The sequence below is a fragment of the Pogoniulus pusillus genome, chromosome 29 (genome assembly GCF_015220805.1).
Source record: "Pogoniulus pusillus isolate bPogPus1 chromosome 29, bPogPus1.pri, whole genome shotgun sequence".
Lineage (NCBI taxonomy): Eukaryota > Metazoa > Chordata > Aves > Piciformes > Lybiidae > Pogoniulus > Pogoniulus pusillus.
In genome coordinates this window covers 3,998,865-4,025,638 of record NC_087292.1, presented here as the reverse complement: position 1 = coordinate 4,025,638, position 26,774 = coordinate 3,998,865, and the positions used below count along the sequence as shown (strand labels likewise).

At 49.2% G+C, this 26,774-nt stretch overlaps 1 protein-coding gene across 2 annotated transcripts in view; it reads right to left on the bottom strand.

The window, feature by feature from the left end:
- The window catches only part of PTPRT (protein tyrosine phosphatase receptor type T), a 767,160-nt gene that overhangs the window by 722,923 nt on the left and 17,463 nt on the right, over positions 1 to 26,774 (bottom strand). The window contains exon 2 of one of the 2 annotated variants that reach the window (XM_064167549.1): positions 11,141 to 11,187. The exons of the other annotated variant lie outside the window; for it this stretch is intronic. The gene's annotated coding sequence lies outside the window, so the exon portion shown is untranslated. The remainder of the gene's footprint in view (positions 1 to 11,140; positions 11,188 to 26,774) is intronic. 2 annotated transcript variants of the gene reach the window in all.

Sequence of the window (26,774 nt, the reverse complement as noted above, 5' to 3'; positions counted from 1 at the left end):
TTTCCTAACATCTAGTTTGACTCTCTCCTCTGCCAGTTTAAACCCATTTCTCCTCATCCTGTCATTACAAGACCTTATAAAAAGTCCCTCCCCAGCCTTCCTGTAGGTCCCTTAAGATACTGGAAGGCCACTATAAGGTCTCCTTGAAGCCTTTTCTACAGGCTGAAGAGCCCCAACTCTTGTAGCCTGTCCTCACAGCAGAGCTGCTGCAGCCCTCTCAGCATCTTTGTGGCCTCCTCTGGACTGGCTCCAACAGTTCCATGTCCTCCTTGTGTTGGAGGCTCCAGAACTGCACACAGTACTCCAGGTGGTTCCTTGCCATCTGCTACATGTTTCTGAGGTGTTTTGTTCCTTGCCCCAACTTCCTCCTTTTCAGAACTTGCCCCAGCTGGTCAAAGGTGCCTGTGTCTGTTTGATTCAACTTGGTCAGTACCTTCATCTGATTGCCCCTAGTACAGAACCAGGCAGAACCACAGAATAGTAGAGGTTGGAAGGGACTTCTAGGTCCATCTCACCCCCCTCCCCACTGAAGCAGGATCTCAATGTGCAGGTGGGTTTGGAATCTCTCCAGCAAAGGACACTCCACAAGCTCTCTGGGCAGCCTGTTCCAGGGCTCCAGCACCCTCACAGCAAAGAATTTTTTTGCCTGATGTTCAGATAGAATCTCCTGGGGTCCAGTTTGTTCCCATCACCCTTCATCCTGTCACTGATCACTGCTGAGAAGAGTCTGGACCCATCCAATTGTCCCCTGCTCTTTAGCTATTGATCAGCATTGATACTATTATTGACACTGTGGATCTAGAAAAAGTAACCTGCAGCATCTCCAAAAAGTCCTGACCTCATCAAAGGCCACCCCAAAAGTGGTCTTTCCCCTGTACATCTCCTCTGATGGGCAGCACAAGTTCTTTTGTTGTGAACTTCACAGACCACAGCCCAGTTTCAGGTATAAAGTGGCACTTGCCTCCCTCAAATTCAGTTCCAGAATCACAGAAGCATACAATGTACTGCACTGGAAAGGACCTCAAGAGGTCTTCTAGTCCAATACCCCTGCAGTGAGCAGGGACATCACAAGCTAGATCAGGTCACTAAGAGCCCCATCAAGCCTCACTTCAAAAGTCTCCAGGGATGAGTTCCTCCATCACTTCCCTGGACAACTCACTGCACTTCTCCACCCTCATACTAAAGAACTTCTTCCTAATGTCCAACCTAAATCTGCCTGCAGTGTAGAATTTACCCCCAGACTAAAACCATGAGACTAATGCGGATGGTTTGGAAGCAAAATAAAGCTGTATGTGCAGAAACTAGGATCATAGAATCATAGTCAGGGTTAAAAGGGACCACAAACATCATCTAGTCCCAACCCTCCTGCCATGCCCAGGGACACCCTACCCTAGAGCAGGCTGCACACAGCCTCAGCCAGCCTGGCCTCAAACACCTCCAGGCATGGGACCTCAACCACCTCCCTGAGCAACCCACTCCAGCCTCTCACCACTCTCCTGCTCAACAACTTCCTCCTCACATCCAGCTTTGCCTCACTCCCCCCAGTCCTGTCACTCCCTGAGAGTCTAAAAAGTCCCTCCCCAGCTTTCTTGTATGCCCCCTTCAGATACTGGAAGATCACAAGAAGGTCACTTCCTCTTCTCCAGACTGAACAGCCCCAACTCTTTCAGTCTGTCCTCACAGCAGAGCTGCTCCAGCCCTCTGAGCATCCTCATGACCCTAAAATCCAGAAGCATAAAATACAAAGCTTGTGCACAAAATACATTTGGATGTGTTTATGATTGTGTCTATTTGATCCAAGACATTTCATCAACACAAGGCTAGAGTGTTAGCTTTGAACCACCACACCACCATTCTCTAGTTTAAAGCCCTTGTCCTGTTGCTACAGCCCTTTGCAAGTAGTCCCTCCCCCAGCTTTCCTGTACCCTCCTTCAGGTACTGGAAGGCCACTCTAAGGTCTCCCTGGAACCTTCTCCAGGCTGAAGAACCCTAACTTTGAACTCTGTGCCATAGCAACTCGCCTAACAAACAGGCAATAAACTACTTTGGGTACCAACACATATTTTTCTAAGCAGGGCCCTGAGGTTTAAACACAGTGACTAAAATACTGCAGTGATTTCAGCCTTGCCATTTCTGTGAGCACACTGCAAGCCTTCCGTCTGGTGCCTTTCTCAACAGCTCAGCTCTTGCAGGGAAAGGATTAGGTAAAAAGGATTTAAATCCCTAAATTCCCCCTCCTTTTCTTATTTTTATTTTTAATCTTGCAGCCAGGCAAAGAGGACCCTGGGGGTGCTGGGAGAGAGGAGCTGAAGAGGAGGCAGCAGTGTGCCCAGGTGGGCAGCAGAGCCAATGGCATCCTGGGCTGGCTCAGGAGCAGTGTGGGCAGCAGGACAAGGGAGGTTATTCTGCCCCTGTGCTCAGCACTGCTCAGATCAAACTTTGAGTTCTGTGTCCATCTGTGGGCTCCTCAAGTCAAGAGAGATGTTGAGGTGCTGGAAGGCTTCCAGAGAAGGGCAGTAAGGGCCTGGAGCACAGCCCTGTGAGAAGAGGCTGAGGGAGTTGGGGGTGTGCAGCCGGCAGCAGAGGAGGCTCAGGGCAGACCTCATTGATGTCTACAACTACCTGAAGGGAGGCTGTAGCCAGGTGGGGTTGGGCTCTTGTGCCAGGCAAGCAGTGACCGAACAAGGGGACACAGTCTCAAGTTGTGGCAGGGGAGGTCTAGGCTGGATGTTAGGAGGAAGCTGTTGGCAGAGAGAGTGATTGGCATTGGAATGGGCTGCCCAGGGAGGTGCTGGAGTCACTGTGCCTGAAGGCATTCATAGAGCAGACTGGATGAAGCACTTAGTGCCATGGTCTGGTTGGTTGGACAGGGCTGGGTGCTAGGTTGGACTGGATGATCTTGGAAGTCTCTTCCAGCCTGGTTGATTCTATGATTCCATGGGGGGAAATACTGTTATCTCTAACTGCAAGTTAACTCCTTTTGCATTTGTTCTTTTCTTTCACTTTTTTTTTTTATCTACAAGTCCATTTTTGAAGATTGAACAATGAAAGAAAATTGAAGAATTAGTGAAACATCTGGATTGTAATTCATCTTAAGAAGAATTCATGCACTCTGTCACTGTTGTGCTGCTTATTGTTTTTAGAAGTTGATTTATTCTACCAGCATGGTTTAGGGATTAGTTTTAATGTATTAGCATGTAAGAAATCCTCCTTCAGGATCATAAAGCTGGGCAAAGGAGGACAATGTGGTGAGTTTGGCTATTGGGTTTTCTGTGTTTTTAACTTTGGACAACATAAGTGCAGGAAGCATAGAACAGAAGGACATAACAGAATCATAGAATGAACCAGCTTGGAAGAGACCTCCAAGATCAACCAGTCCAACCTAGCACCCAGCCCTAGCCAACCAATCAGACCATGGCACTAAGTGCCTCATCCAGCCCCCTCTTGAACACCTCCAGGGATGGCAACTCCAGCACCTCCCTGGGCAGCCCATTCCAATGCCAATCACTCTCTCTGCCAACAACTCCCTCCTAACATCCAGCCTAGGACCTCCCCTGGCACAACTTCAGACTGTGTCCACTTGTTCTGTTGCAGGTCACCTGGCAGAAGAGACCAACCCCCAGCTGGCTACAGCCTCCCTTCAGGTAGTTGTAGACAGCAATGAGCTCTGCCCTGAGCCTCCTCTTCTCTGGGCTGCACAACTCCATGAAGCACATCCCAGCAACCAGAGCCAATCTTTTAATTCCAGCATGGAATGCTTTGGCCAGCAATGAACACTGAAACAGTGGCTTGAGTGCCATAAATTGCTTTCTTTATTTGCTGGTGATGAGCTCTTGTTGATGTGCCCAAGTAAAATGACCAAGAAGATGGAAATCTACCTTTCAATTGCATCCCCAGAGAATGAGTTGGTAGTGCACTGTAATTTGCTGTCCTGTGAGGCCATGCCCTGACCCTCATCAGAGCTGTCATTGCCACTGACCTCCCAACAGCTCTCCCTGAGAGTACTCTGGCTCTGACACTGCCTTTAAGCCTTGATCTCTCCCTTTATTCATTTCTACGTGGTTTTAGTGATGCAGAACCACTGCAAACCTGGTCAGAGCCATAGGATCAATAAAGCAGAGGAGGAAAGTGCTGCATTCCCACACCTGCATCATCCATCACCAGCAAACCTGGCAGCTGAGTTCTGCTGCCCCAATTCCATTTTTTCATTTGACAAAAAGCCTCTCTTGGAGCCTTCAGGTGGAGAGACCTTAAACCTCAGATACATTAAGGCAATTGAATTGATACCTTGTCAGATGAGGATAACCTCTCTTTATGTGGTGAGAGTTAATGATGATTCATTAGGCAGAGCAGACAGGTCCCAGGACATATTTGCAAGGACTTGTCAATGGGAAAAATTTCCCCCAGAGATCTGGATCAAGCTCTTCATGCTTTATTTGGAAGACACGAGAGGACAATGAGACTTCAGTTTGAAGCACTCCTCAGGTAACATGAAGCTTCAGAAAGATAAAAGGCAAGATGAAAAAGGCTCTTTTAATACCCAAGTACAATCCCATGTCAGCACAGAAATGCCACTAAGGTAAGAGGTCTAAGGGAACAGGATCTGGGGGGTGGTGAAATAAACATGAGATCTTGCAGGGAAGATTCCCAACGAAAAGGAAAGTCTGAAGTCAAATTAATGCAAAGCATCCTGCCTCTGGCTTCAGCACCACACCTTTATAGCATGTTGTGCCTTTCTTTGAGGTGTGTCTAAAGCCAAACTCATCCTGCAGCACTGCCCATCAAGAGCAAGCTAACAAAGGCCTCTCTTCTCCAGCAGCACAGTTCCCAATGATTTCATATGAACAACACTGTTGAAGCCACAGAACTGTCGGGGTTGGAAGTGACCTCGAGCATCGCCTAGTTCCAACTCCCCTGCCATGGGCAGGGACATCCTTCCACTTAGGGCAGGATGCCCAGAGCCACATCCAGCCTGGCCTTGGAAACCTCCAGGGATGGGACTTCCACCACCTCCCTGGACAACCTGTTCCAGTGTTTCACCACCTTTATGATGAAGAACTTCTTTCTAATGCCTGATCTAAATCTACTCTCCTCTGGCTTTGCTCCATTCCCCCTAGTCCTATTACCACCTGCCACCCTCAAAGTCCCTCACCAGCTGTCTTGCAGGCCCCCTTCAGGTATGAGTTCATGGTTTCCTCATCAAACTCCTTTCTTGCTACTGAGTTCATGGTTTCCCCACATAGACTTCTGACACTCATACAACAGACTCATGGATCTCTTGACCCATCAGGGCAGGACTCAGGCCAGAAGTAAATGTCACCATTTCAATGAGTCACCCTGATCTGGCTTTGAGGTCAAAAGAGAGCAAGTATTATTTTTAGGGTGCATTTCTCACTGAAGTTAGCACAGCAGTCAGGTGAATCACCCCATAAAAGCATCTAACTCCTCTCTAGGGAGCCAAGGGGCACTAAGTCCAGCAACACTTCTACACCATGGTCCTCTAAAGCTCAGAGCATTGAATCCTCTTCAAATTACCTTCCCACTAACTACCACAGGCCAGGTTATGGGAGGCTGGCCAGGAGGCAGGAGAGATTTAATAAGCCTCTCTGATTTTGAGAGCTATCCTGCCTGTATTTTGATTTTCATCTTTCTAGGCCCATAGCAGCTGCTAAACGTGGGTTGGAAGGACAGAGGGGCAGCAGCAGTCACCCTCCTGTAACACTGGGTTTGAAGGAAGCAGGTGCTGAGCTGTGTTGCAGGGTCTTCAGCAGATAGAACCATGGAAAAGTGGCTCCATTCAGGCTCTGGTTAGAAATCAGGTGCAGTTAAGACCATCTTCTTTGACTGACAGCTAAGGAAGCCCAACAGAGCCTGGCAGACCACAAGTGAGTGGGAAACTCTTCCCACATCCAGCGACCTTGCTGAAGCATCACTTCTCAGATACATCTTGACCCATCATTGTCTACCTGGAAGGCTGTGGCAGAGGGGCAGACATAGCAGTGTGCATGCAGCAGTAGAGTTTAAAGCTCTCAGCTAACAATCTCAACAGGAGAAGCCATCAGCTATTTAACTCACAGACACACCTCCAGCTCTCTGCAGGGCTCTGCTAGTAGAGCTGCACCAACTCTGTGACCACCGGGGAGGTGCCTGGGCCCTGCCTGTTCTTTTCACTTCAGTTCTGCTCAAACCCAACAGTGGCTATTGCTTGTTTTTATTATAGAGAGGTTCTCTTCCCTCTCTGCTCTGCCCTGCCAAGGTCACATCTGGAATACTGCATCCAGTTCCGGGCCCCTCAGTTCAAGAAGGACCTCAGGGAACTGCTTGAGGGAGTCCAGTGCAGAGCCACAAAAGTGATGAAGGGAGTGAAACACAGAATCATAGAATCAACCAGGTTGGAAGAGACCTCCAAGCTCATCCAGCCCAACCTAGCACCCAGCCCTAGCCAGTCAACCAGACCATGGCACTAAGTGCCTCATCCAGTCTTTTCTTGAAGACCCCCAGGGACGGTGCCTCCACCACCTCCCTGGGCAGCCCATTCCAATGCCAATCACTCTCTCTGTGAAGGACTTCCTCCTAACATCCAGCCTAGACCTACCCTGGCACAACTTGAGACTGTGTCCCCTTGTTCTATTGCTGGTTGCCTGGGAGAAGAGACCAACCCCACCTGGCTACAACCTCCCTTCAGGCAGTTGTAGACAGCAATGTGGTCCCCCCCAGGTATGGCTTCTCCTGGATCATTATCCAAGAGGAGGATAGCCTGGAGAAGAGGAGGCTCAGGGGTGACCTTATTGCTGTCTACAACTACCTGAAGGGTGGTTGTGGCCAGGGGGAGGTTGCTCTCTTCTCTCAGGTGGCCAGCACCAGAACGAGAGGACACAGCCTCAGGCTGCACCAGGGGAGATTCAGGCTGGAGGTGAGGAGAAAGTTCTTCACTGAGAGAGTCATTGGGCACTGGAATGGGCTGCCTGGGGAGGTGGTGGAGTCGTCGTCCCTGGGGCAGTTCAAGGCAAGGTTGGATGTGGCACTTGGTGCCATGGTCTAGCCTTGGGCACTGTGGTAAAGGGTTGGACTTGATGATCTGTGAGGTCCAACCTTGGTGATGCTGTGATACTGTGAAACCAGCTTGCAGAGAGCATGATTTCCTTATGAAGAGGCCTGAGGGAGCTGGGGCTCTGATGCTTGGAGAGAAGGAGACCGAGAGGTGACCTCCTTCATGTTTATAAGTATGTAAAGGGTGAGTGCAAAGAGGACTGAGTCAGATTCTTCTTGCTGATGCCCAATGACAGGACAAGGGGCACTGGGTGGTAGTTGAGGCATGGGAAGTTTCAGGTAAGCCTAAGGAGGATTGTTTTCCCTGTGAGGGCAACAGAGCCCTGGAACAGGCTGCCCAGGGGATTATGGAGCCTCCTTTTCTAGAGCTATTCAGGAGCTGCCTGGATGTGTTCCTGTGCAATCTGGTAGAAGTGATCCTGTTCTGCAGCAGGGGAAGGGTTGGACTGGATGATCTTTGGAGGTCCCTTCCAGCCCCTGACATTGTGTGATCTTGTAATTAGCACTGTGACTTGGTGCCCTCTGTAAACACCTTGCAAAGAAGGGACGCGGCGTGACCGAGCAGCACCGGAGCAGCAGCGGCAGCAGAGAGTGACAGAGGCAGGCACTGTGCAACACATTTGCTTTTCTCTGCCTTCTTTGTTTAATTTAAACTCTTTGTATAAATAGTCATTCTGGCTGATTATATAATCTCCCACATTTAGCTCGTCTGTGTTGCAACCATGGCAACTCCTGGAGCTGAATGCACTCGGTTCAAATTTCCTTCTAAATTTGCTGATGAGGCTGAAGAAACAGCTTTGGAAACCCTCCTCAGACAACCTCCATTTGTTCTTTGCCTGGAGAGCTCAGGCCAGCTTGCACTGACTGGACCCACTACCAGCCTAAATACACTAGCAAGTGTCCATCCCATTCCAGTTTGATAGCTACCATCAGAGATGCAATGGATAACACCAACATCACCAAGGAAAAAAAATCTTTCTCTTTGGTACCATTAAGTAGCACTGAGCAGTGGTGGAGCTGCAGAATGACATCTCTGATGCACAGAGCCCTCAGCACTCACAGAGGCTGTGCTGCTTTCCTTGCTTTGCCTCACCAGCAGGCTTCATTTTGGAGTTATAAAAACAATGCTGAAGCTAAAAGGTTCCAGAATCATTCCTTGCTGATTTTTCCACGTGGCTCACCAGCTGGATGCTGTGGAACACCTCAGCCTCAGTTATAGAGACTACCCAAACACCAAGAACTCCACATGATAGAGCCCAGTGATGCCCCTCCGTGACCTACCCACCCACATCTCTTTGCCTTTGCAGAATTCAGTCTGTTGCAATGAGAAATAAAGCAAGGCTCCACACTGTCTGCAAAGCAGGAGAAGCAGAGTTTGAGTAGTAAGTTTAAGAAGAAATGTTCGTTTAGGTAACTTTTCCTATCAAATATCATGATCACAGAATCCCAGCATGATGGGGATTGAAAAGTAGCCTCTGGAGATCATCTAGCCCAGCTCCATGAGTGCTGTGTCCAGTTCTGGGCTCCTCAATTCAAGAGAGATGTTGAGATACTGGAACATGTCCAGAGAAGGGCAATGAAGCTGGGAAGGGGCCTGGAGCACAGCCCTGTGAGGAGAGGCTGAGGGAGCTGGGGGCGTGCAGCCTGCAGTAGAGGAGGCTCAGGGCAGACCTCATTGCTGTCTACAGCTACCTGAAGGGAGGTTGCAACCAGGTGGGGTTGGTGTCTTCTGCCAGGCAGCCAGCAACAGAACAAGGGGACACAGTCTCAAGTTGTGCCAGGGGAGGTCTGGATGTTAGGGGGAAGTTGTTGGCAGAGAGAGTGATTGGCATTGGAATGAGCTGCCCAGGGAGGTGGTGGAGTTGCTGTCCATGGAGATGTTGCAGCCAAGCCTGGCTGAGGCACTTAGTGCCATAGTCTGGTTGGTTGGGCAGGGCTGAGTGCTAGGTTGGGCTGGCTGAGCTTGGAGCTCTCTTCCAAGCTGCTTGATTCTAGGATTCCATGATTCCTTGCTAAAGCAGGGGCACCCACAGCAGGTTGCTCAGGATCACAATGTCCAGCTAGGTTTGGGATCTCTCCGAGAGGAGGAGACTCCATAACCTCCCTGGGTAGCCTGCTCCAGGGCTCCAGCACCCTCACAGCAAAAGTAAGTTTATTCTTATGCTCAGATGGAGCCTCCTGAGTTCCAGTTTGTGCCAAGAGCCCATCCTTCTGTTACCAGGCACCTCTGAGAAGTGTCTCACCCCATCCTCATGGTTCTCATCCTTTAGCTATTGATTAGCATGGAGAAGACCCTCTCTGTCCACTCTTCTCCAGGCTCAACAGCCCCAGGGCTCTCAACCTTTACTCCTCACAGAGCTGCTCCAGGCCCCTCAGTATCTTTGTAGCCTCTGCTGGACTCTCTCCAGTAGTTCTCTGCCTCTCTTGAACTGGGAAGCCCAGAACAGGACCCACAACTCCAGATGTGGCCTCACTAGAACAGAGTAGAAGAGGAAGAGAACCTTCTGCCACCCATTGCCCACAGTCTTAAAGCACACCAGGAGGCCATTTGCCTTCACCTACTCTGTTTTTGGGAGGTTTTAACATTATAATTGTTGGAATTCTCTTCAAAAAGCTGAATCACCACCATCAGGTCTCTACTTCTCTTATGACATAAATAACCCAGAAATATCCAGCCAGATTTTCAAGCCAAAGACCCTCACACCAGTCACAAGTGCCAAGAGGTGCCCTAAGAAGAGATCAGATGCAAGGATTCTGCACATACAGCACTTGCAAATTCCCTGGGACTGAAACCCTGCTGTGCTAGCTGTTGGGTAAATGCTGTGGTCAAGTTGGAGAACTTATGCAAGAGGTTAAACTGAGCACTGTCTAGAGCACAAGTCTTGTAAGGAGCAACTGAAGGAACCAGGGTTGTTCTGCCAGGAAAAAAGGAGGCAGAGGGGAGACCTCATTGCTCTCCACAAGCCCCTCAAAGGAGTTTGGAGCCAGGTGGGTTTTGGTCTCTTCTCCCAAGGAAGAAGTGACCAGACAAGAGCAAATGGCCTGAAGCTGCAGCAAGGAGGGGTTCATTTGAACATTAGAAACTATTTCGTCCCCATAAATGTTGTCAATGGACTCTGGTGGACTCCCCATGCCTGGAGGGAATGAAAAGCTGTGGGGATGTGGTGCTGAGGGACATGGTTCAGTGATGACCTGGCAGTGCTGGCTTAATGGCTGGACTCCATGATCCTAAAGGTCTTTTCCAACCAAAATCATTTTGTGAGCCTACAAGCAGTTGCCCACTTGTCTCACAGAGCTAACTGCTTCTGTTCCAGCCTGGCTTTGCCAGATACAACCTGAGAGACTGCAGATGCATTTTTGGTCTGGCTATAAGTCTGCCTCACAGCATAGAGATTATCATCCTCATCCAGCTATGTCAGGGACTGTAACCTAACCCAGGAAACAGGCAAATGTTCCTCCCTGCTCTATTTAAATCTTCACAGCAACTAACAAAAGCAAGGGAAGGGTGTCACACTTCTTGCAGACATTTCAGAGCTGGTCCAGAGTTGAATCTCTTGCTTCAGCTGGATAGTTACAGCAATAAAAGGCCCAGCCATGCACAGACAATCCATGCCACAATTACACTTACAAACAGCAAGAGGCAATCAATACCACATGTAGACACTGGCTTTGATTATATTCAAATCAATGGTGATGTTAATAACTTCCTTATATCAATTAATTTCTCCCCAATTACACCTTAATTACTAGTTTGGCTACACCAACGAGGCCTAGAAATTGCATGACAAGAACCCAGACACTTTTTTGTCTTGTCCTGAGATGAGTTTGACACCATTAAGTGCTGGGCTGGAAGGGAGAGCAGAGATTAAACGCGGTAATTAATTATGTGCATTTGAAATCGACTAAGAGAAGAGCACCAAACCCAAGGTTGCTGAGCTTGGACATGAAGAGCAGCTTGTTGCATTAATTTGGGTTCTCAGTGATGCTTTCCAAGTCCCTTTTCATTACCTGAGCAGAAGGGATCTATTTTGCAAGAGCTAATACTTCAGTGGAAACGCTGGCCTCGTTTTAAACCTCTCTGCTCTCCTACCTGTGGACGATGGATCTCTTTGTTATCTTCTTCCAGGCTTGATAATCCTGGGGAGAATTGAATCAACTCAGGCATTCAAGGCAGTAACAGCAGCAGTGTTAGCCTGATGTATTCACAGACCCACCAGGACTCGGCAGAAGGTGGGGAAGGTGTTTAAATAAGCAAATAAAGAGCCACCTGAGCCTCTTTTGCAGCATAATGCACCAGGAGCTTCTCTGGGAGCCAAGGAAACAAATGAATTAATAGGAGCCCTGGCCTCTCCTCGGGCATCAGTCACCTTTCTTTAGCTGGTCGCTACCTAGGGAAACTTTGGCTGCCACTTTCTTTTTCATCCCCTGTGCCCAAATTGCCTGCTTTGGAAAGCCTTTCAACAAGTCTGAATTCACAGCCCCGCCTGTGCTTATTTCCATTTGAAAGGGCAGCTGCTGCTAACCGTGGCTGGAGCAGCTCAGGAGGGTGGCCAGAGCTGATTCGAGCTGCGACCGTGAAAGGGCAGCAAGGAAGAGAGATAGGAAGGCTTGTGTTGAGCTCGAAATGCCTAGCAGGTACCCAGGCTCCTGATGCAGGAGAGAGTTGAGACAGCCTCCTCCCACCCGAGTTTTGCCCCCTCCCTCTGCTGAGCCCTGCCCGGCTTGCAGTGGCTGACAGAGAGAAACCTTTACCTCTGCCCTGGAGCCCTGCTTGGCTGCTTCAATATTAGGAAGCAAATCCTGCCGAGTTTAGGGACGTTGGCTGGAAATGCCTTTAGCAGAACTAAGGCAATATAAAGTCACTTTGTCCTGTTGCTGGAGGCTTTTTCAGGACTTCTCCCCCTAGCCTGCATCCTTCTCCCCCTAGCCTGCATCCTTCTCCCCCTAGCCTGCATCCTTCTCCCCCTAGCCTGCATCCTTCTCCCCCTAGCCTGCATCCTTCTCCCCCTAGCCTGCATCCTTCTCCCCCTAGCCTGCATCCTTCTCCCCCTAGCCTGCATCCTTCTCCCCCTAGCCTGCATCCTTCTCCCCCTAGCCTGCATCCTTCTCCCCCTAGCCTGCATCCTTCTCCCCCTAGCCTGCATCCTTCTCCCCCTAGCCTGCATCCTTCTCCCCCTAGCCTGCATCCTTCTCCCCCTAGCCTGCATCCTTCTCCCCCTAGCCTGCATCCTTCTCCCCCTAGCCTGCATCCTTCTCCCCCTAGCCTGCATCCTTCTCCCCCTAGCCTGCATCCTTCTCCCCCTAGCCTGCATGCAAAACGTTTGCCGACCTCCAACTGATCCAGAGACGTTTAAAAGCAGCAGTAATAATATAAATTCAGAGCAGTTGTAGGTAGATGTCTGCAGCATTTGTTTAGCCAAGCCACAGCAACTGTTTCCAGCTTTTCTTTCACACAAATGCAATCTCTCAGTTTCATTTCTGTCTTGTACATTGCCTCGGATCCCCACTGGTCTGGCACCTTCCCTGTTCTGGAGGAAGCAATTTGTGAGTGTTCTAACAGTGCTCCTGGGGAGGCCACACCTTGAGCACTGCATCCAGCTTTGGGCATCCCAATGCAAGAGGGACGTGGAAGTGCTGGAATGAGTGCAGGGGAGGGCAAGGAAGCTAAGAAAGGGTCTGGAGAGTAAATCTTATGAGGAGCAACTGAAGGAGCTGGGGATGGTTAGTTTGAGGAAGAAGAGGCTGAGGGGAGACCTCATTGCTGTCTACAGCCACCTTAAAGGAAGTTGTGGAGAGGTTGGTGCTAGTCTCTTCTCACAGGTAATGAGTGATAGAACAGTAGGGAATAGCCTCAAGCTGCTACTGGGTAGGTTTAGACTGGAGATTAGAAAAAACCTTTCCCAGCAAGAGTGGTCAGGCATTGGAATGAGCTGCCCAGGGAGCTGGAGTCACCAACCCCAGGTGTGGTTAAGAGTCAGTTTGGATGTGGTGCTTGGGATTATGGTTTTAGGGTGCACCTTGTAGAGGTGGACTTTGTGTAGGGGTTGGACTTTGTGATCCTGAGGGGCTTTTCCAACCTGAATATTTCTGTGCTTCTGTGATTCCTGGGCTTTCTTTCACTTCTCATGACACATTCATTTTGCTGTTCCACAGAGAGAGGCACCACAGAGGCACCACTTGGATGGGACCTTGAAAGCTCATCCAGTCCAACCACCTGCCAGAGCAAGATCATCTATAACATGTCACACAGGAACTCATCCAGGTGAGTTTTGAGCATCTTCAGAGAAGGAGACTCCACAACCTCTCTGGGCAGCCCATCCCAGTGTTCTGTCACCTTCACAGTGAAAAAGATATCCCTTATGTTCACATGGAACCTCCTATGCTCCAGTCTGTACCCACTGCCTCTTGCCCTATCATCAGACATCACTGAGAAGAGCCTGGCTCTGTCCTCCTGCACAGTCAGCACCTTCTTACTGCAAGCTTCGTGAAGGAGCTTACCTCACACTGAACATCTGCCCTAGTCAGGTAAATGTAGAGGTAAGTAGCATGCATAAGGCTGAGGGTCCAAACTTACTGCACTTTTCTGGCAACACCTCTCTTTTCCTATAGAGATGTCAGAGCAATCTCCTACAAAGACAGACTGAGACCTATCAGGACAGGCTGAGAGAGTTGGGGATGCTCAGTCTGGAGAAGAAGGAAGCCTCAGAAGAGACCTTATTGTGGCATTCCAGTATCTGAAGGGGGCTACAGGAAAGCTGAGGAGGGACTCTAGGATGTCAGGTAGTGATAGGACCGTGAGGAATGGAGCAAAATTGGAAGTGGATAGATTCAGACTGGATGTTAGGAAGAAGTTCTTCACTATGATGGTGGTGAGACCGTGGAACAGGTTGCCCAGGGAGGTGGTGGAGGCCTCATCTCTGGAGGCTTTTAAGGCCAGGCTGGACATGGCTTTGGGCAACCTGTTCTACTGTGAGGTGTCCCTCCCATGGCAGGGGAGTTGGAACTGGATAATCCTTGAGGTTCCTTCCAGCCCTGACAACACTATGATTCTCTGGTTCCTGATGAGCTGCAGGAGGAGATGCTCACCAGTGTCCCCAGGGGAATGCCCTGCGTTCCAATAGGAGATGGCTTGCTTCCCTTAACAGCCCCTCAAGGAAAGACTATTTCAACTGTGAAATCTCAGTGGTGCTGCACTTTGCTGTCACAGTGTGGATCACTGTCGATTGCTTCAGGCATGCTGGCAAAGATCCTGGAGCAAACACAGCTCAGGTAGAGATAGAGAACAAACCACACTGGTGGGGAGGCGCAGGAGAGGATATCTCAGGGCTTGGATGCTGAATGAGCTCAGTACCCTGACAAAGGAATCACAGAACCAAAACCCAGGTACACACAACACATAAAATGAAGCACAATTAAAAGCAGTGCCTGTTGCCATTAGGAGCTGAATGCTTTCTATCAGTAATCAGCGTGGCAGAGAAAACACTGAGCTATTCCCTTTGGGTTTCTCCCCCTTGTATTCATTCCAGAAGCAGGAACAGAACGAATGAATACAATTACTATGGTAATTCCCTGTTTTCTAACTACACAGAGGCCATTTGGAAAACCTGGCATCATAATGGTTGGTAATCATTGAGTTCTTAATGGCTTCTGTAAGGCTGGCCCAATAAGGCTGCAAAAATAAGGAGGCAAAGAGCAGAGCAGCTCAGACATTCATCGCTACTCTGAGTGGACCTTACAAAAGGAGTTAGTTTATGCAGCTCATCTTTCATGAAGGCAAATGAAATCTCAAACGTCCTGTAATTATAATAATTATTTCTGCTTGATGTTTAATTACTCTACCTAATGAGCCAGCAGTACTGTAACAGGCAGGTGAAGCTCAGATGAAATTGTCTTACTCTTGTAATTGGCTCTCCAGCAGAGGACAGAGGTTTTGCTGTTTACAGCAGCAGGGAATTAAATAATGTTCCAATTTCCATGATTTCCAAAATGGGATTTAGCTGTGGCTATCACAGAAACATGAGCTAGGCTGGGCTCTAAACTCCTGTTCCTCCAACTGCTTCTGCTGAGGTCGATTATAGCACAAATCAATGATCAGTAAATGTGTGAGCAAGCTGACCTCAACGAGAGGTCTGGGGGGGAAAAAAGGGACAGTCCATTAAGATCATCTGGAAACTCTTTAAAACCAAATGCACAAATCTGTGAAACTGTGGATGAAATGAAACAAAATGCACTGTTTGGCTTTGAGGTACTTATAAAAGCAGAGGATAAATGGAAGCAGAGTGGTTGAGCTGGAAAAGGACTTGGCCATCATCTACAAAACAGTAGGGAAAGCAGGATGCAAGCCTTCTGGTCTCACATACCAAGAGTTAAAAGACTCATCAGGAATTATGGCAATTCAGCTTCAAATTCTCCATTGCACTGACTTAGGACAGCAATTTGCCCCAGATGCTGCTCTGCTTTAGAAGGGTACCTCGACCACTGCTGCAGCTCTGTGCCTCTTGCTGTTGGCTCTTCAGCCTGGTGACTCAGCACTCACACATGGAGCACACTTGGGTTCCATCTGTGTTCTAACACCTAACTCATCTATTATCCTCCAGGCCAAAGTGTCCAGTCATAGTCCCAACCTCACCTTAAGACACAGGCCAAGGCAGATGAGGAATTCTCCTGCTCTCCACCTTGAGATTACCATGAAAGGAAAGCTTAGATGATGTGTAACAGGACTGCCTGCCTAGCACTGTTACCAGCCTTGTGAAGTCCTCACAGCAGGCACTTGAGAAACATGCATTGGCACCAAGGCTCCTAAGGCAAAGAACGGTCCTGAAAGGACTGCACACATTGATCTGCAGTGATCCTGTTTTAAAGTGGAAGAGAAATGAAGCAAAGGAAATTCTGAAGTCAGAGAACACAAAGCGTCAGAGAAAGCTACAGTAGAGTAAGCTGTGGGGTTTCTGTTCAAGTACTGAAGGCTGCAATAGGGTTAGGGCTCATGAACACATTGCCTGAGAGTGGCCATCTCTGCAAGATGCCACACACCTCAGCTCATTGTAAACAACAACTATGACAAACAGAATCAACACAGACAAAACCTCCAGAAAGACCCTCTGGAGGTCACCCACTCCAACTCCTCTGCTCAAGCAGGGGGACCCACAGCAGCTTGCCAAGGATCACAACATCCAGCTGGCTTTAGAAACTCCCCAGAGAAGGAAACTCCACAGCATCTCTGGACTGCTTGCATCAGGGCTCAGGCACCAGGACAGCAAAAAAAAAAGTTTCTCCTCATGTGCAGATGGAACCTCCTGGGTTCCAGTTTGTGCCAACAGTTCTGTCACTGGGCACCACTGAGAAGAATCTGGCCCCATCCTCATGGCCCTCACCCTTTAACTATTAATCAGCATTGATCAGCTTCCCTCTCAGGCTCCTCTTCTCCAGGATCCACAGCCCCTCAGCATCTCTGCAGCCTCTGCTGGACTCTCCAGCATTTCCCTGCCTCCCTTAAACTAGGGAGGCCAGAACTGGACTCAGTACTCCAGATGGGGAGTAAGACAGAATAGAGAGGGAGGAGAAGCTCCCTCCAGCTGCTGGCCCCACTCCCCTCAATTATGTATGTCTTTATCTCAAATATTTGTCCTGAAGTCCATTGTGGAAGGACCATACAGAATCACAGAACTTTAGAGGTTGGAAGGGATTTCCAGAGATCATTGAGCCAAACCTCCCTGCCAAGCAGGATCACCCAGGGCAGTTGGCTCAGGAATGCATCCAGGTGGCTTTGGAAAGTCTCCAGGGAAGGAGACTCCACAACCTGTCTGGGCAGCCTGCTCCAGGGCTCTGTCACCCTCACTGTAAAGAAGTTTCTCCTCATGTTGATGCAAAACCTTCTGTGTTCCAGTTTGTAGCCTTTGCTCTTTGTTGCTGTTGGTCAACTCAGAGAACCACAGAATCAGCCAGGTTGGAAGAGACCTCTGAGCTCAGCCAGCCCAACCTAGCACCCAGCCCTGGCCAATCAACCAGACCATGGCACTAAGTGCTCCATCCAGTCCCCTCTTGAACACCTCCAGGGACAATGGCTCCACCACCTCCCTGGGCAGCCCATTCCAATGCCAATCACTTCCTCCTAACATCCAGCCTAGACCTCCCCTGGCACAACTTGAGGCTGTGTCCCCTTGTTCTGGTGCTGGCTGCCTGGCAGCAGAGCCCAACCCCACCTGGCTACAGCCTCCTTTCAAGTAGTTCTGACAGCAATGAGATCCACCTGACACCCACCCCTCAGGTATTTGTAGACATGGATGGAGAAGACTCTCTCCATATGCTCCAGTATCAGGAAAATTATTGCTTAACCTCCCCAGATAGACTCAATTTAGTACCTGCTGCTCAGTTACCCAGAACTGGGAGGAAACAACCTGTTTCTGTATCCTTGCCCCTGACAGCTGGTTGGTGTTTCAGCAATGGAAGCCTCCAATTTGCACACCAGCAGACTGCTGCCAGGCTGCAGGTGAATGTGAGCTGCAGAAACAGGGCCAGGTTTCTATTCAGTTTTAAGTATCAAAACTGCTGACAATTAAACTTAATTGCAGGAATAAGCTCCTTAACAGAACATGCCACTGGGCTTTCATCCAGCTTGAAGGCTGGCAGGGAGGGAGAAATCTGTATGCAGAGAGCCTGTCAACATGTCCCATCCTGAGAGAACAGGGCTTTGGAACAGGTTAACAGAAACAAAGAAGGATCCTGATCTCCTGTGAAAAAAGCTTTGTCCTTTTTCACAAGCATTGCATTGATAGCCCTGATCACAGCTCACAGGATATCAGGGGATGGAAGGGGCACAAAGGGATCATCCAGTCCAACCCCCTGCCTGAGCAGGACCACACAATCTAGCTCAGGTCACACAGGAACACATCCAGAAAGGGCTGGAAAGGCTCCAGAGAAGGAGACTCCACAACCTCTCTGGGCAGCCTCTGCCAGGGCTCTGGGACCCTTACAGTAAAGAAGTTCCCCCTTGTGTTGAGCTGCAACCTCCTGTGCTGCAGCTTCCATCCATTGCTGCTTGTCCTATCCCAGGGAGCAGTGAGCAGAGCCTGTCCCCCCCTCCTGACCCCCAGCCCTCAGATGTTTATGAACATTAATTCAATCCTCTCTCAGTCTTCTCCAGACTAAGCAGCCCCAGGTCCCTCAGCCTCTCCTCACAAGGCAGTGCTCCAGTCCCCTCATCATCCTCATAGCCCTGTGCTAGACTCTCTCAAGCAGATCACTGTCCCACTTAAACTGGGGAGCCCAAACCTGAATGCAGCCCTCCACTGCCTGCTTTTCCCTCACTCTCTTTTCTTGAAGAGAAATTTCTAGCACAACAAAAGAAATGAGCATCTTTTCATAAGGTTTAATTATTGGCTTTAGCTCTACCTGCCCAAACAACAGCCATGAAGAGTCTGAAGAGAAGGAGGCCAAATCTCTCTCTCCTAGCTGAAATATTCATGCTGTCTTCCCTCTAGGGTGGTTTCTTTATTTGCTGTTTCTTATACAACCAGTTTGTTACTCCAGCTGCCTCTGCGACCAGCACTGCGGGACACAAAGACATTCTCAGGGCCCAGGGGTCAGTTGTTTTCCATTTCATTTCTCCTTGCTTTAATTTTCATTTACTTTCCCTTATTCTATCACTTATGGAGATCTGAAGGCAACCATTCAGGCTGCATACATCTAAATACCATTATTAGTCATCAAATGTAGCCTTAGCACAGACTTCTGTCACACTATAAACATTTCCATGCTACATAAAGTAGATTCAAAGAAGAGACAGTTGACCAAGATGGCATTGAGGGGCTCAGAGTTACCATCCTAAGAACCAGCTGGTTTTCCCTTCATGCATTTCCATATGCTGTGATTTTACAGTGCCCTGTACTCAGCACTGGTCAGGCCACACCTTGAGTACTGTGTCCAGTTCTGGGCTCCTCAATTCAAGAGAGATGCTGAGGTGCTGGAAGGTGTCCAGAGAAGGGCAACAAAGCTGGTGAGGGGCCTGGAACATAAACCCTATGAGGAGAGGCTGAGGGAGCTGGGGGGGTGCAGCCTGGAGAAGAGGAGACTCAGGGCAGACCTCATTGCTGTCTGCAGCTCCTTGAAGGGAGGCTGTAGCCAGGTGGGGTTGGGCTCTGCTGCCAGGCAAGCAGCAACAGAACAAGGGGACACAGCCTCAAGTTGTGCCAGGGGAGGTCTAGGCTGGATGTTAGAGGAAGCTGTTGGCAGAGAGTGATTGGCATTGGAATGGGCTGCCCAGGGACATGGTGGAGTCACCATCCCTGGAGGTGTTGAAGCAAAGCCTGGATGGGGCACTCAGTGCCATGGTCTGGTTGATTGGCCAGGGCTGGGTGCTAGACTGGACGAGCTTAGAGGTCTCTTCCAACCTGGCTGGTTCTGCGATTCAATGGACAAAAACAACTGTTCTAGAGGATGCTCATAGGAGCATAAGCCGAAGCAGCAGCAAATTAAAAAAGCCATCAGAGCACCTGTACCTGAGGTGAAAGTTACACAGAATCAGAGACACAGAGTGGCAGGGGATGGAAAGCACCTCTGGAGATCACAGAATGGCTAGGATGGAAAGAACCTCAGAGATCATTTACTCCAACCTCCCTGCCATGGGCAGGGATGCGTCTCAGCTAGACTCAGTTGCTCAAGGCATCATCCAGCCTGACCTTGGATACTCTCAGGGAAAAGGCATCCACAACCTCCCTAGGTAGCCTATTCCAGAGACTCACCACCCTCAGGCTGAAGAATTCTTCCCAAGATCCATTCTAAGCCTAATTCACCCTTGTCCTCTTACTCAACATGCTTATAGCAAGTCCCTCTTCAGCCTTCCTGTAGGATCTCTTCAGGTATTGGAAGGCAGCACTAAGGTCCCCCCAGACTCTTCTCTAGGCTGAACAACCCCAGCTCCATCAGTATATCCTCACAGCTGAAGTGCTCCAGCCTTTGGACCCTTTTTGTAGCCCTCCTCTGGACTCTCTCCAGCAGCTCTGAGATCATCTCTTTCAACCCCCCTGCCAGAGCAGGTTGCACAGGATGGTGTCCAGAAGGGGTTTCAGTGATTCCAGAGAAGGAGACTTCATCTTTCTGGGCAGCCTCTGACTTATGGAAAATGAGACCTCCCATCACACAGAGTGTTATCAGGAAAGATGTTTAGTCAGCACTGTGTGACAAGGAGAGCTCATCCTCCAAAGCCCTGGCACCCCTTTACCTTGCTCAGGTAAATATCTATGCTACAAACCCAGACCTATTCAGCACAGGGGCAGGGTTATTACAGTTAGCTCTGGCAATAGATGGAGTTACCACAATCGGTTCCTGGAACTCATTTCCATCCTGTCCCTCCTTTTCACACATGCTCATTGCCACCTGGTGGCCACCTCTTAGGGTCTTTGGGAGAAAGGCTCATGTCTTCCTCACTCTGACCTCTCTACCTTTCACCCACCTGACATCAGCAATGGGTCACATTCTTGGCTGGAGTCTCCAATGATTGCTCTCATCTTTGAATACAGTACTCTTCTCCATGAGAGTGTTTCAAGACCCTCTCAAGCTTAACCCCCCTCCTTTGCATTTATCTGATGATGCTTTACATCAGTGCTCACACAGTTAATGATTTAACTACATTTCTACACTCTGTGTTCTCTATCCCTTTTCCCATATCACTTGTTCCAGTACTCCACCATCCTCAAAGTAAAGAAAATCCTCCTTACATTTAGATGGAACTTCCCATGTTCAAGTTTGTGCCTATTACTCCTTGCCCTGTCCCTGGGCATCAGTGGAAAAAGCCTGGTCCCATCCTTCTGACACCCACCCATGATACATTGACCAGCACTGATGGTGAGCTATACATCAGCCTTCTTAGAATCACAGAATCAACCAGGTTGGAAGAGACCTCCAAGCTCATCCAGTCCAACCTAGCACCCAGCCCTATCCAATCAACCAGACCATGGCACTAAGTGCCTCAGCCAGGCTTTTCTTGAAGACCCCCAGGGACGGTGCCTCCACCACCTCCCTGGGCAGCCCATTCCAATGCCAATCACTCTCTCTGGGAAGAACTTCTTCCTAACAACCAGCCTATACCTACCCTGGCACAACTTGAGACTGTGTCCTCTTGTTCTATTGCTGGTTACCTGGGAGAAGAGGCCACCCTCCACCTGGCTACAATGCCCCTTCAGGTAGTTGTAGACAGTAATAACATCACCCCTGAGCCTTCTCTTCTCCAGGCTAAACAGGCCCAGCTCCCTCAACCTCTCCTCATAGGATTTGTGCTCCAGGCCCCTCACCAGCTTTGTTGCCCTTCTCTGGACATGTTCCAGCACCTCAACATCTTTCTTGAATTGAGGGGCCCAGAACTGGACACAGTACTCAAGGAGATGGAACTTCCCATGTTCAAGTTTGTGCCTATTACTCCTTGCCCTGTCCCCGGGCACCAGTGGAAAAAGCCTGGTCCCATCCTTCTGACACCCACCCATGAAACATTGACCAGCACTGATGGTGAGCTATACATCAGCCTTCTCTCTACCACCCACAAAGAAATTCCTCCTTACATTCAGATGGAACTTCCCATGTTCAAATTGGGGTCTATTACCCCTTGCCCTGTCCCAGGGCACCAATGGAAAAAGCCTGGTCCCATCCTTCTGACACCCACCCATGAAACACTGAGCAGCATTGATGCTGATCAGTACTTCAGTCCTCTCTTCACATTCCTCATTCCTGCTTTGAGGAGCCCAGCAGCATGGTCTTTTTGCTCACAAGCACTCATGTTTCTCACCTCAAGGCTAGCTCCATCACCAAGCAGCTGTCCTAAGGCAGGTTTCTCTTTCCTTTGCTTTACACTTGTGTGCATGATCTGGTCTTTCAGTAAGCTTTCAACTTGATTTGCACGTGCCTCAGAACAAATCAAACCCCCCCAGATTGATTCATGAGGATTGATAGCACTTTAATTACAGAGTGTGGTTGGGAATGATTTAAGGGCTGAGAGGAGCTCCAAGCAGCCCAAGATTCTGTGAGCAAATGAGAAACATGACATTTTGAAAAGGAAACCAATTTTCCTTGACTTAAACTGTTGCTCATATAAACCAAATTATAAATATACTCAGTGACTCTAATGCTACAGAGGACTGCTTATGAAAATATGATTAGTAGGGCAATTTTCTTAGGTTTCAGCTGCTTTCTTTGCTGTGCTGCTGGTAATGAAAGGGGGGGAACAAAACACCCTTCCTCCTCACCCACCTATCTTCCTCAATGAAAATAAAACAACAAATCAAATGCTGCAGGAGAGCTTGGGGATATCCTGAGGAAACACTGATTTACTGAAAGAACTCAGGACAGCAGTGGAGTAGAGAAAGCAAAAGTGATCTGTATCAAACATAAAGGAATTAGAATGTGGTTAGGATGTCAAGATTAAGCCTCATCTAGTGCCACAGTTCAGCTTACACTGACATCCACCATTCCAAAGAGAAGCACAGAGATGTAGCAGTGTGTCCAGCAGGTCTAAGAAGGGTCTCCTCTCCCTCTGCTCTGTCCTGGTGACACCACACAGAACACTGTCCAGTTTTGGCCTCCTCAACTGAAGAAAGGCAGAGATCTACTGGAGAGCATCCATAAGGATGATAAAGGGACTGGAGCATCTCTCCTGTGAAGAAGGACTGAGAGCCTGGAAAAGAGAAGGCTGGGAGAGGATCCTATTAATAAGCATCTGAGGAGTGGGTGTCAAAATGAAGGTGCCAGACTTTTTCACTGGTGCCCAGCAATAGAAGGACCACGGGTACAAGGTGGAACATGAGAGGTCCCACCTCAACAGGAGGAAAAGCTCAGAAAGGTTGTGGAGTCTCCTTCCCTGGAGACTTTCCAAACCCCCCTGGATCTGTTCCTGTGTGGCCTGCCCTAGGTGCCCCTGCTTTGGCAGAGGGGTTGGATTAGATGATCTCTAGAGGTCCCTTCCAACACCTCATTTTCTATCATTCTGTGAGTCTGTCTAGTTTTGCTGCTTCAAATACTACCCCTACATAATTTGGCAGTCAGAGGGACATCAAATGGAGCAAACATGCTGAAGACACCAAAGGCTTACATTTTAACACCTTCTGGTGAGCCAGACATCAATGAAAGCAGCATTAAAAGCACCCCCAATGAAACCCATCTTGAGCTGCACAATATTTAGCTGCTCCTAAATACCTTAGGTTGTATTGGGACTGTGTGGGATTAGCTAATACCAGCTGACTTCTGTAGCCACTCTGCATGCCAGCAAAGTCCTCTGAAAGCTTTACAGTTTTGCAGCAACTCAGCACTGTTAAAAATAGAAAGATAATCTGTCTTGCCCCATGTAGATGCTAGAAACCTGGTCCTACCTCTGCTGGTACAAAGCCTTGGTCTTGTGGAAGTGAAGGGGGGGAAAAGGATGCATTCAGTGGAGTCTTCCTTGCACAAACAACTCACATAACACTTCACAAAGGCACCAGATACAAGTCAGATTGTTTCATTTAGCAGTAACGATGGGAAGGGAACTGCAGGAGAAGCACTTGCTCTAAGTGTGTGGTAAGGTGGCATTGTGTGTGATGCATTAGTTTGGTGGAGCTGGGCAGGCATTGATTACAGAGCTACCTTCTTCTGAGTGCTGCTTCCAATAAAACATGACCCTCAGTGCCATTATACAGTGGTGCTGATGTCATGGAGGGCCCAGAGGCCCAGAATAGGCTTATACATGTTTACCTATCAAATGGACACAAAGGACCTGGTGCCATAAAGCCTGGCCTGCCCATGGCCCAGGCTGTGTAAGCCCACACACCTAGCTTATGGCATAGCAGGTGCAAGGTGCTCTTCCCATAGCTGGGGGACCCAGGCCTGTGGACCTGCTCAATATGGTAAGGTTTGGCTAACTGCCATCCTGCTTGGCTGTTCTTGTGTCCAAAGAGCAATTAATCTCAGCCCACATTGATAGGCAGGTGAGCAACCTGCTTTGCTGCCCTGCTCTGTGCCTGCTCCCTCTGCTGTGCCCAGCCCTGCTGCTCTTGCACACTGCCTTATTGCTGCCTGCTGAACTCCACTGCCATCAGTCACCAGCAGCAGCCCCTGGATGCCTGCAGGCGATTGGCCTGTGTGGCCACTGTGACACCCTGCTGAGACTGCACCACATCTGCCTCTGCACCTGCAGGTGCTGCCTAGAATCCCTGCACACATACACAGATGGTCCAGAAGAGGCCAGGAGACAAGGTCAGAGATTGTCTGCATCCTGTCCCCAGAAGCCAGGAAGATTCAAGCCTCAGCATCCAACAAGACAGAGTCCCCTGAAAGCATTTGGGCACTGTCTGAACTGTGGCCAGCCCCCACGAGTGGGTAAGCAGAATAAGCTGTGAGTAAATGCTTAGGTGCCTCTTTGTAATTCTCTGCTGCCTTCTGCCATGGAGCAGAAAGAGCAACTTGAGCCCAGCTGCTGGGCAAGCAGCACTGACCACAGGAGCACTCTCTTCCAGTTCCATTAATGTTCACATATTTTGCTGGTTATATTAGCTGTAGATATTATCCACAGAATGTTTCCATGACCTTGTACGAGCCCAAATATTATTAAAATGAGTGGTGGGAGGTGGCAGAGTTCTGAACAGCAACATTAATAAACAATATTAATTTGGGAAAGCATCATCTGACATCAATTAATTTCCCCTCCCCAACAGCTGAGATTTCACAGAATGCTGTCAGGGCCTTTCTATTAAGAGTCATTAGAGTCCTTGCATAGAACAGTTTGGGGTGGAAAGAAGAGATTCAATTGTGTTGGAAGGGACCCCTCGAGAGTCATCTTGTCTCATGCCCCTGCAAGTGAGCAGGGACACCTTCAAATAGGTCAGGCAGCCCAGGGCCACATCAAGTGGTGGAGTTGCCATCCCTGGAGCTGTTCAAGGCAGGACTGGACGTGGCACTTGATGCCATGGTCTGGCCTTGAGCTCTGTGGTAAAGGGTTGAACTTGATCTGTGAGGTCTCTTCCAGCCTTGGTGATACTGTGATATTGTGTGATACTCTGCACCTTACACCTGAAACATGCCACTTCTCCTTGTCCAGCCACAGCAGACCTCTCTATAGAGCTGTATAACATCCAGCTGCCTATGAGGGTTCTCTTACAGCTCTCAGATAGCAATCAGCAGAGAGCTGACAATCATCTGTCACTTTGTGCACCTCTTCAGACAAGAGCTGAAGAAAAGTGTGGTCTTCTGAGTTTTGGTAAGGAAACCACAGGCTGAATAAAATCTGTGAGGCATCATAACCTGGCAGCAGCAGCTCCATATACCCAACTCCAAACTTCATCTGGAGAAGCCTGAGCTCTGAAAACAAATCTGGGAAGAGTTACTGTAGGCTGGAACATTCCCAGAGCCAGCAAGAGTGAAGTTACCAGGAAAAGAGCTGGGTTTGCTTCCTTCAAGTCTGGCTACAGTGGAAGGCATCTACAGTATCACAGCATTTCCAGCAGGAAGAGGAATGCATGAACAAAGAGCATCTCTGAGCTCTGGGTGCTAAAAAAACACAGCTTTCTAAACAGTTTTCTGCTAGCACTGCAGCCAGGCTATGTTTGTGTAGTGCTCTAACCACAGAATCACTTCCAAGGGGAAAATTGTGATGTAACAAAGTGGATTTCTGGTATTGGGATGAACCTGGCTGGAAGAAATGGGTGAATCAATAAACTCCCCAGCAACCCCACCTGTGTGTGAATAGCCACAAACTGCCAACAGAAAAGCACTCCTGGACGTGCTTGTTCTCTCAGCAGTCCAGTCACCATGGCAGCTTCCACTCTGCTGTGCTGGAGGTGAGGGGTGGGAAGGGTTATGTGTGGAAAGAAGTTACTGCAGCGTAGCCTGGGATCTGACTTTGCAGCATGCTGTCTTCTCCATAGTAACTCAAGAGCCTGCCTGCACACCGGCTCTAATCCCAGCTTCGTCTCAAGTCATTGCAGAGGTCTTGCTCAACAGGCAAAAAGCAGGGATGAGCTACATTGCATTTACCGGGAGGTTAAAAGCAGCTACAAGGGCACTTACAACAGAGTAGCTAACAAATTGCAGGTCTGCAGCCTTGCTCACCCCACAGTGGCACCTCCAGGTGCTCAGCCTCCCCGGCACGGCACAAAACGCTCCCCCTAAGCACACTGCTAATGGCAGTAATTGGGAGATACCATCCTGACTGCTGAACCAGCAGAAGCCCTGAGCTGCCCACATGAACAGCCCCCTAATGTTCAATTAAGATAAGGCTTAGTACATTGTTTAGTCTGCCACGGACAGGGTTTTTTTTTCTCTTCTGCAGGGCTGAAGCTTTCGAGATCAATAGAAAATGAAAAACACTTATTAATAGAGCAGATAATTTCGGCTACACCAGAGCCCTGCTAAAGCTCTGCTCTCCACTCAGCCCTCCTGCCTAATTGCTCTCTGCCCAATTTCGTTTCTGGAAACCCTTTTATCTTGTCCCATTTCTCCTGAACCTTGTTGACTGGAAGAGTCTGCTTGAGATTCATCCTAGGAGAGCAAGGAGCTGGTAGCAGCATGGCCCTGCCAGCACAGGGACCTGGGGTTCGCGTGGGGCTGTCTGCTGCAGTCCTCTGCAAGGCAGGGGCTGACCATGCAATGGGCAGGTACTGAACAGAACAAGGCTTTGAGATAGCTACCACCAGCAGCTGGGGTGGGGACTGTTGCTTGCAGGTGCTCCCCCAGATGGTTCCCCCCACCCACAGTTTCCCATGTTTGGT